The 10,010-nt window shown below is 40.9% G+C and overlaps 1 non-coding gene across 1 annotated transcript; it reads right to left on the reverse strand.

Moving 5' to 3' along the window:
• Positions 1-1,321: 1,321 nt before the first annotated feature.
• TRNAC-GCA (transfer RNA cysteine (anticodon GCA)) lies at positions 1,322-1,393 on the reverse strand. The gene has a single exon. It is a non-coding gene; the product is annotated as a tRNA-Cys (tRNA).
• Between the last annotated feature and the right edge of the window lie 8,617 nt (positions 1,394-10,010).

A 10,010-nucleotide genomic window follows, 5' to 3' on the forward strand; every position in this document is an offset into this window, starting at 1 on the left:
CAATTTCTTTGCGTTTGCAACCTTTGGCAGGTCCCCGAACAATAGCAAAGCGGGATTGCAGAACTCCAAAGGCTCTCTCCACATCCTTTCTGGCTCCCTCTTGTCTTTTGGGGAAATGTTTCTTTTTTCTGCCTTCTGGAGATGGTATGGTCTTCACAAATGTTGCCCATGGTGGGTATATACCATCTGCAAGGTAATACCCCATTGTGTATGGATGACCATTGATGGTATAATTCACTTCTGGAGCTTGACCTTCGGATAGCTTTGCAAACAGAGGTGAATGTTGAAGAACATTTATGTCATTGAGAGACCCTGGTAAACCAAAGAATGCATGCCAAATCCAAAGATCCTTCGATGCAACCGTCCCAGCGTGGAACCGCCATGACGTCGAGCATTTGCCTCTTCCTCATTGCGCTCCGCAAATGCTGCAAGAATTAGTTCGTCGTCGTCCGATGAAGACGGCGACGAATTCATGGGCATATCCAAAACAAACCCTGTTTCACTCATTGTGTTGTAGGAGAGGAGACAGACGGACTCGGAAGAGAGATGAGACAAGCACAAGATAGAATGATTTGAGAGAGGTGAGAAGGGGTGGTATATATAGGTCTGGAATAGAGCTGTTGGAATAGAGCCGTTGGAAATAGAGCCATTTGAAAAGTGTCTGTTGAAAATATAGCCGTTTGAAAAGTAGCCGTTAACATTGTAATAAGTAAATTGTTGAATTACTGTTAAAATGGTAGTTGAATTGGTAGTTACAAAATAATACTAAAATATTAGAGAGAGAATATAGATGTTTTGTATATAGACGTTCTGTTGCAAAACTGGATGTCTATATAAGGGAATCTTTTTAGACCATTGTCTATATGGATATATAGACATCCGAATATACACAAGCTATTGAAGATGCTCTTAGACGTGGACGCCATTTTGGGTGGCAATTTTAAAAATCGTGTCTCGCACGTTTGCAAAGGTATAACTTTTGACCAAATACCTGTCTACCTGTAAGGAAGTTGGTTTTGTATAAGTTCTTTTGACCCTAAACCCTATCTATATTTTGCAAATGGGGTGTAGTTCTATCTGCAAAGGTTTAACTTTGACCAAATATGTGTCAACCTGTAAGGAGGTTAGTTCATTTTACAAGTTATTTTTGCAAATGCTGTGTACCTCTATTCGAAAATAAAAATAGGATCAGCATTAAAAATAATAATAGGATCGGATCTTATTGTTCTCTACTCTATATCCGGATAAAAAATAGGGGGATTGACATGATCATGGTACGTTTGATCACACACATGATAGTGATGATAATTGAAAAACAAATAGGGCCCAACCGGGTTCGAACCGGTGACCTATTGATCTGCAGTCAATTGCTCTACCACTGAGCTATGGACCCATTGTTGAAACGAAAATTCTTAAATTCTTAATATTCAGGTATGGCTGAACTTCACGAGTGGTGGCAAATGTCTCGTTTATTTAAAGAGTTCCATTTATTAAACCAGATCAGGTAATTCTAGCGACATAAGTTTACATTCTCGTCAGTTCGAGAATGCACCATACTGCCGTTCTAGGACCTTGTGCTAGCCAACGGTATTGCTATGTGGGATTTGCTGGGGCGGGTAAAACCGCTTGGTTCTGAACCTTGGTTTATGGTGGGTGATTTTCATAAGAAATTTCTTAAGCTCATGAATAAATTTTGTGCGGTACTTCCTAATTGGAACTTGTTTGATTTGGGTTTTGTGGGTGTTGCTTGGATGTACAATAATAAACAAGAGAAAGGAGGAATATGAAGGTTTGACTGGATCGTGATGTGGCGTGTCCTATTTGGTTTTCCCACTTCCAAACTGTCAGATCTCGCACATTATCAATTCGAGGTCGGACCAGCCCGTTATTGTTCCAGTTGTTATGTAATCCTCATTTCGAGCATACTGTAAAAAATTTGATATATGGCTCTTATTGGGAGAGGGAAGGTACGATGTTGGACCGTAAGATTAAAAATTGTTAGACCAATGGTGTGGTTTGTTAGACCAATGGAGTGGTTATCCGTGACTTGGGTGATTTGGTGATGTGGTTATAAATCTTACTAGTACAAATGCCCGTGCGTTGCATTGGGCAAAAAAAATTGTACCCGTGTTCATTTCTTATATCCAATTCCAATAAACATTGGAAATAAGGTTACACTCTTATTGTTGTTCGGAGCATGAAGTGTGGAAACCAACCTAACTACCTTCGTCTGTTGGAAGAGTAGTGATGCATGAAATAGACCGTCAATTGGTTTTATCTTTTGCTTTTCCAGAAAACATGAATTTTTCTTTACTTTTTAAGAAACTGAACATTTTTTAACTTTTTAATTAGAATTGGAACATTTTTTGAACCGAACATTTTATGAACACATACATTTTTTGTTTTTTTAATGATTTTGTGAACAAATTAAAATATGAATATTTTTTGAAACCAAGAACAATTATGAACACTCATTATCTTTAAAAAAACTGACACTCAGTGGCATTAACTAAAAAATGATTGTTGGTGTCCGGACCATGGAGAATAGAGTTAAGATATTCTACCGGGTGGAGATGAGTGGTGTACTTATTTTTAATGGGATATACAGATGTTGGCATGTTCTATACTATTCGAGAGTTTAATAACTAATCTATTTCTTTTCGGAAATTTCAAAACATTTGAATGCAAACAGACTTATACTATGTTGAATTTTTATATTTGTGAGTCTATGTTTGTACTGTGGTTTTTAAAAGAAGGTCTCCTTTAACCTTTGTATGCAACAATTTAATATGTCGTGTGTTGCACCAGAAGGAAAAAATCACCACATGTTGTTAGTGATTCATTCATGTTGCCACTTTCCATGTTCGCCACCATCGTCAAAGATGATACAATTTTTGGTGTCCGCAGTTGAAAAAAGTTGATGAATCCACATTCATGTCCCTCGACGTTGCCTCAATCAGCATCACACTATCACCAGATGGGAGAGTAGTGGTGCATTGAAGTGTGATTGTTTATATACACATTTATGTGTTAATATTCATAAGCGAAAAGGGTTTTCCAGTGCTGTTTTTCTTTTTAGAAAATGTTGGTTATCTGGTTTGAAAAATTATATTATGTTCCTTTTCTTTTTGCACTTCTTGGACTTGGCCAGACACAAGTTTCTCACGTAGATTGCAGGCTCTCTCTCTACAAAAACGCGCACACTTCGGAGAGAGCAGAACTGCACCCACGCATCTCTTTGTGTTCGGCATCACAATAAAAAGAAGAAAAGTTTCCTATCCGAAGATCTTAGTGTGCCTGTATCCAACGGCTTGGAAAGGCGACTGAGACTCCGTTAAATCTCAATCAACCGAAATTTAGCGAATCTGTTTAAAATTAGTAGCTAAACTCATTAAAAAAGGGTAGCCAGTTCAAAGTAGCTAGCACAATGGCCCATGTTACAGGCGAAAGGTGATGATCGACATTTTTTTTAAGAAAACTTAGCCGGCACTTTTGTACAATTACAATAGTTCTTTTGGACAAACTAATTGTGTCAATGTTAACAAATACGAATCATATGCATAGCCAGCACAACTTCATATATAGATCCATTCATCGCCCACAATTGGTCCAATCCATCATTACTGATTTAGTTAATCCATTTAATTATGAAAGCAAGGCAACATGCTTCTTTAGAGGAAGGTTAATATTTATTACTTAACTCAGATAATAAAAATACACAAAATCATATAATTACCTATTTTCTTGAGTTTAAATATTGTAGCACTAAACAACAAATTAAATTATTGTGACCGCATTTATCTTCGAGAGCACACACACATATATATACACAAGACATACATCTGCAAATGTTTCTTACCGCTCATATCACCCTTGAGCTAAAATTAGTGGACCCAGCATAAAATTTGAAATGAGCATATGGCAGAACAGAGACCTATAAAGAGTTCATCTTGTACGTTAGATATGTATAGTACGGTACATCGGGAAAATGCAGACTTTTAGTTAGAGAAATATGTAAGTTGCAAAGTATAATTTAAACCAATTTATCAAAGCTTCGTGCCCAAAAGATAGACTTGCGAGGTATAGCGCTGAAAATACTCGAGTATGGGGACAATATTCAGACTACATCAGTCTGTTCGCGTCGAAAATCACCATGTATGTCCGTCTTGCCTCCGCAGCAGCTAGCTTGCTCGTGAGCCTGGGTGTTGTACTTCCTTCCAGGATGATTGACATCGACTGAGGAAAAAACCTTCAAGGCATCTTTGATGTCACTCAACGAAAGACTCTTAATATTTAATTAACGTTGTTTGTGCGACTTCCCCGTGCACACCAGCTCTTGGCCGCCCGATTCGTTTCTAGAGTACACGCTGAATTTGCCCAGTGCCGATTGCGCTATTCCCAGGTTTGGGATCCCGCTGCAGATTGGAAAAGACCTTCAAGGCATCTTTGATGTCACTCAGCGAAAGGCTCTTAATTTTTGATTATGAATTTGCCCGATGCCGATTGTGCTATTCCAGGTTTGGAATCCCGCTGCAGATTTTTATTTCTTTGCTCCCTCTTCCCACTTTTTGGGGTCAATTCCTTCGTTCAGTTTCCATCATCTGCTTGTTGACTTCTGATAAGGCAAGGCTGTTGATGTATAAAAGTCGATGGGAGCATGTGCAAAGGAGCGAGGTGGGACTATTATTCTGGTAGCAACCATGTTTTCCTGCCGAAGCAGACCAACTGAGTGGCTGCGTCCGTCCGGCCTGGAGGGCTTGGTTGTGAGTTTGAAACTTATGTAGCTATTTTTTGCATGGTTTTTAACGTGGACCAGGCCCAATTCAGCCCATGCTGGTGACTGGTGGATAAAACGGTCCAGTCAGCGATTGGATGAGTACGAAATTTAGCACAGAAGGATGGACGAAAACTGTTACAGACGAATTTACGAGCAAGTTAGAATAGTACCACCTCGTTTATGTTACGATTTTGTCTATACAAAATGTAAAAGTGTATTATGACTTGAGAAGAAAGCGTATTGTGACGGTGAACCCACGGAGTCAATCCGTGCTTTATTATTAGGGAAAGATTAGTATTGATGATGACCTCTCTCCATTGCCGGAGCCACATGCATATTGGTTTTGTTGCACAAAAATTAAATTAGGCCAGGAAGAGAGTGGATGCCTTATATAAAAGGAAAGCTCAGTCAGTCAAGAAAGGAATAAAAGTTTGGGTGAAATGGATGAGTTGCTCTTTTTTTACGAGGAAAACTTTCAGTCCATTCATCAACTTTCATGGCAATACGAAAAACACCAAAAGTAACCAAAATTACATCCAGGTCCGTAGACCACCTAGCGACGACTATAATCACTGGAGCGAGCCGAAGGCGCACCACCGTCATCGCCCTTCCCCTCACCAGTGTTGGGAAACGTAGTAGAAAACAAAAAAATTCGCCCTACGATCACCCAGAAACAATATGAAGATGCATAACGGGTTGTGGTCAACGATTGTTACCGACACCGGGAGTGCAACAAAAGTAGACGAGTCGGTGTAGATCGTACTTGAAGTCCCTCGAACGTTGATGACGATCCCACAAACCGCCCACGAACGATCCCTCAAACGGAAGACCGAAAGCACGACCTCTCTACTTGGTTGCAAGCGTACGATCTTCACGATCCGGCAGCGCTTCGCCGTCCAGAGCTAATCGTTGCTGGAGAATTATAGGGAGGAGATTAGAACCACACAGGGCTTCTAATTATGAGGATTAGAGGTGGCTAGGGCTGATGACGGGAAAATGGCGGGCGTGAAACACGCGTCCACGTCATTGATACAGAGTGAAATTTAAATGCATAAAACAAAAATAGAATCAAACATTGCAGGTACTTTATTTCCAGAACTCTTACATTTACATAAAAATTATGTTAATTACATCTCCGAAGAGAAAACCCCTGATTAAGAATTCCAACATGCCTATTACAATATTCTACAAGAGAAATCCTCCTCGCGGTCGACGATGAACTCCTTGGTGAACTTGAAGTTTGGTTTCATGCAAATACTCCTCCGTGATTTCATGTATATGATGTTGGGAATATATTTTCCTAGGATGCAACAATTTGTTCGTGTTCAACCTCATTTATATGCAGAATGGAGATTGATTTTGGCTAGGCATAGTTTTATCCTACGTTTGGCACATAGGATATGGGTATGTATTTTCCTTTAGGAATTTTGCACGATATATTTGGCTGATGGCATGGATATATGTGACATGCCAATTTTAATGAGTTCTGTATCATCACATTACTACTATCATTGCGTAGCACTAATGTGGTGCCCGCGTGTAGCGTAACGGACTGGAGCTTTCTGACACAATTTTGATGCTTTTTATGATGCATATGATATGTGCCATATTTTGTTGACTCTGAGTCCAGACAATATCAAGCCTGACCTGAGTGATATTTGCTTATGATATTTTTGTTTGTCGAAAGCCTATGTGGGCTACAAGGAATATGCCTTATCATGTATTTTGTACGAATTTTGTATGCATATGTGGATGTGGAGTGAACCTATTTTTTTATTAAGTTATGCTTTACCTGTATTACTACTAACACCGTGTAGCACTAAAATAATGCCCGCGTGTAGCATAACCAAGCAAAAGTTTGTGGAGCCATTATGGTATTGCCAGAGACATATGACATCTATCATTTTGTTTATGTTGGTACCTTACATGGTATTAGCACTAACTCCACATAGGGTCATTTCATTGGCGCTCGTGTGTAGCATAACCCAAGTAAAGTGAGTTTGTGATATCCATTTGTGATGATGCTAATAGTTTAGGCTCTTATAGTATTGGAGCATTTCATGACATATTATATTTGACTTTGGCCAAAATATGTGGCCCGAATGTTTTGTTTTGTTTTCTCTCATTTTTATTACTACTAACACCGCGTAGCATTAAGATAATGCCCGCGTGTAACGTAACCAAGTAAGGTTGGTTTTTATGATGCAACATGTTTTATAATTCATCTTGCATAATTTTGGTTTTTGAGTGTGTAACATGAACACATTTTTTAATTAAGTTTTGCCCTGGTCGTATTACTACTAACACCGCGTGGCATTAAGATAATTCCCGCGTGCAGCGTAACCAAGTGAAGGAATATATTTTATGCTCCTGTTTGTATTACAACTAGCGTGACACATAATGCCCGTAGCGCAACCAAACAGAAGATTATCATGAGTTCAGTTTAGCACATTCATAATTTCATTCCAACTTAGTCATATCTATTTTTTTATGATGACCAAATTAAGGTAAATATTTTTATGAGATTGTCGTATCTATGACACTATCTTGATTTGTATCCACGTATAGAGACCAAACCAAGGAACACGGCGTTCATCTTGGCTTGTATCGCTAAGGGGACCGAACCAAGATGAAGATCAGTAGGACGAAGCGCAAGCAACATTTAAAGGAACCATGCTTAAAAGAACCATGCATGCTCTTTGACTCGTACCGCGATGGCCGAGCCGAAGGCGAAAGTTTGGGATAGATATAACATATTCCTTGGTCTGTACCACGATGGCCGAACCAAGGACAAAAATTTGAGATGGATGCAACATACTCTTTAGTCTGTACCAAAATGGTCAAACCAAGGACAAAGTTTTGAGATAGATTAAATCATGCACCTTAGTCTGTACCACAATGGCCAGACTAAAGAAAAGAATTTTGAAAAGATAAAACATGCCACTTGATTCGTACCGCCATGGCCGAACCAAGGGCTGTAGTTTTAGAAGAGAAGGAAGAAGAAAGCTCCACCTATACCGCAATGGCCAAATCAGAGGCTAGGGGAGAGCCATGGATCTCACCTTCAAACCTCAGCAAGCAAGTCGCATGCGTCCTCCTTCTTTTTCTGTATATGCTGTGTGTGAGAGAGATTTAGTACTGGGGAGAAAACGAATCCCGGACCGACCCTAGAGCAGTCAGACTACCTGGTATTTATAGGGGGCGAATGTGCAGTATTTATAGGGGGCGAATGTCCAGTACTGGATCTTTGGAGGCTGCCGCATGCGCCAAGCATTCAACTTGCACGTCGCTGTCGTGCAGAATGTGGGAGCGGGAGCGTGGGTGGAGTGTAAAACATGGGTAGAAAATGGGGCGTTGCAGACTTGGTCTCCGTGAGTTGATTTGATTGATGGGACTTCGGCGGGAGAGCACATGGCCCTCTGGCCCAATTAGTTTAGTGAATTTCCTTAATTAAGCTCTATCTAAAGATGGGCCCTGCTACAAGGCACGTATGGGCTTCTTACTTTAATTATTCAATTGGTGCCTAATGCATGCCTAGGATTAAGAGGAAGAAACCAATTACGGTGTGTGATTATAAGCCTTATGTCCTGTACGCACACCACATGCTTGTATATATATGCTATCTAATGGATTTTTTTTCTTTTTTTGTGTGTGCAGCAGATCGGTCCTATTATTGCCCTTCTCCATCGAATTATATTTTGTGTGCATCCGTCAATATACAACGGTATTTTGGTGGAGGGACATACTCCATGATGCTTTGACATTTTTTGGCGTCCGGTGAAATTTTAAATCATTATCTGTCCGCGATGGTGCGCGTACATTTTTTCCATAGGAGAAAACTTGAGGACTGTTTACTTGTTTCGTCATATTTTATAATTGTCGGTTTAATGCGTGCATTATCGACCTTTGAAAATATATCATATGCCTATTTTTGTTAGTCCTCACTTTGAGCGATTGATTATATTTTTAATTGATTCTTCTCATTATCAAACGTATTTTTGCCGTTTTTTAATTTATATTATGTGGTCCATATATTTATTTTATCTTGGTCAAAATCCATGTCAATAAGGGCTCAATCTAATTAGTCAACTGGGACCAAGTAGAACGCGCATTAGATCAACTAGAGGAGGCTCCAAAACTTGTGTCAACTATTGGGCACCAAACCTCTACTAAGGAAAACCCTCCTTGGGGTGTCCAACCAAGGGATGAGGAGTAGGACTCCTCCCTTTGACCAATCCCCCCTGAGGGAGTCCTGAATTAGGGGGTCCTCGGGTGTCCAGGCTGTGTGATATGGGCCGGACTGATGGGCCGTGAAGATACAAGGCAGAAGACCTTTCCCCGTATCCGGGTAGGACTCTCCTATGCGTGGATGGCAAGATTGGTGTCCGGATATGTAATTTCCTTCCTCTGTGAACCGACAATGTACAACCCTAGGCCCCTCCGGTGTGTATATAAACCGGAGGGTTTAGTCCATAGAGGCTATCAGAATTTATATAGGCTAGAAAACTAGGGTTTAGCCATTACGATCTCGAGGTAGATCGACTCTTGTAACCCCTATACTCATCAAAGACAATCAAGCAGGACGTAGGGTTTTACCTCCATTACGAGGGCCCGAACCTGGGTAAACATCATGTCCCCTTTGTCCCTTGTTACCTTCGATCCTCAGACGCACAGTTCGGGACCCCCTACCCGAGATCGGCCGGTTTTGACACCGACATTGGTGCTTTCATTGAGAGTTCCACTTTGTCGTCGACAGAAGGTTCGATGGCTCGTTCGATCATCAACAACGATGCCGTTTCCAGGGAAACTTTCCTCCCTGGTCAACTTTTTGTGTTTGGCGGCTTCGTTCTACATGCCAATTCAACTGGTCACCTTGAACAGATCGACATCTACGCCCCTGGTCGTCTGATCAGGTTTGGAAGCCTGAACTATGTCACGGATATCCGAGGAGACTTGATCTTCGAAGGGTTCACGACCTCGACCGCTATTCCTCATCTGCAAGAAGGAAACCCGTCAGATCCACCATCAGGCACCGTTCGAGAATCAACTATCGTTCCTGCCCTGGCCTTAGATCCAGAGCATACCACCTTGTCGAAGACGGGAGTTTTAACCTCACCGGACCGCTCCTACTACGGAGCTCCGTGCCGGAGACCGAGAGGCGGCCATGTTACCGGCGGACCTGCAATCAAACATGACTCTCCCTATCGTCGGGAAGCTGGACTCACCTTTGGAT

The sequence above is a fragment of the Aegilops tauschii genome, chromosome 2 (genome assembly GCF_002575655.3).
Source record: "Aegilops tauschii subsp. strangulata cultivar AL8/78 chromosome 2, Aet v6.0, whole genome shotgun sequence".
Taxonomy (NCBI): Eukaryota; Viridiplantae; Streptophyta; class Magnoliopsida; order Poales; family Poaceae; genus Aegilops; species Aegilops tauschii.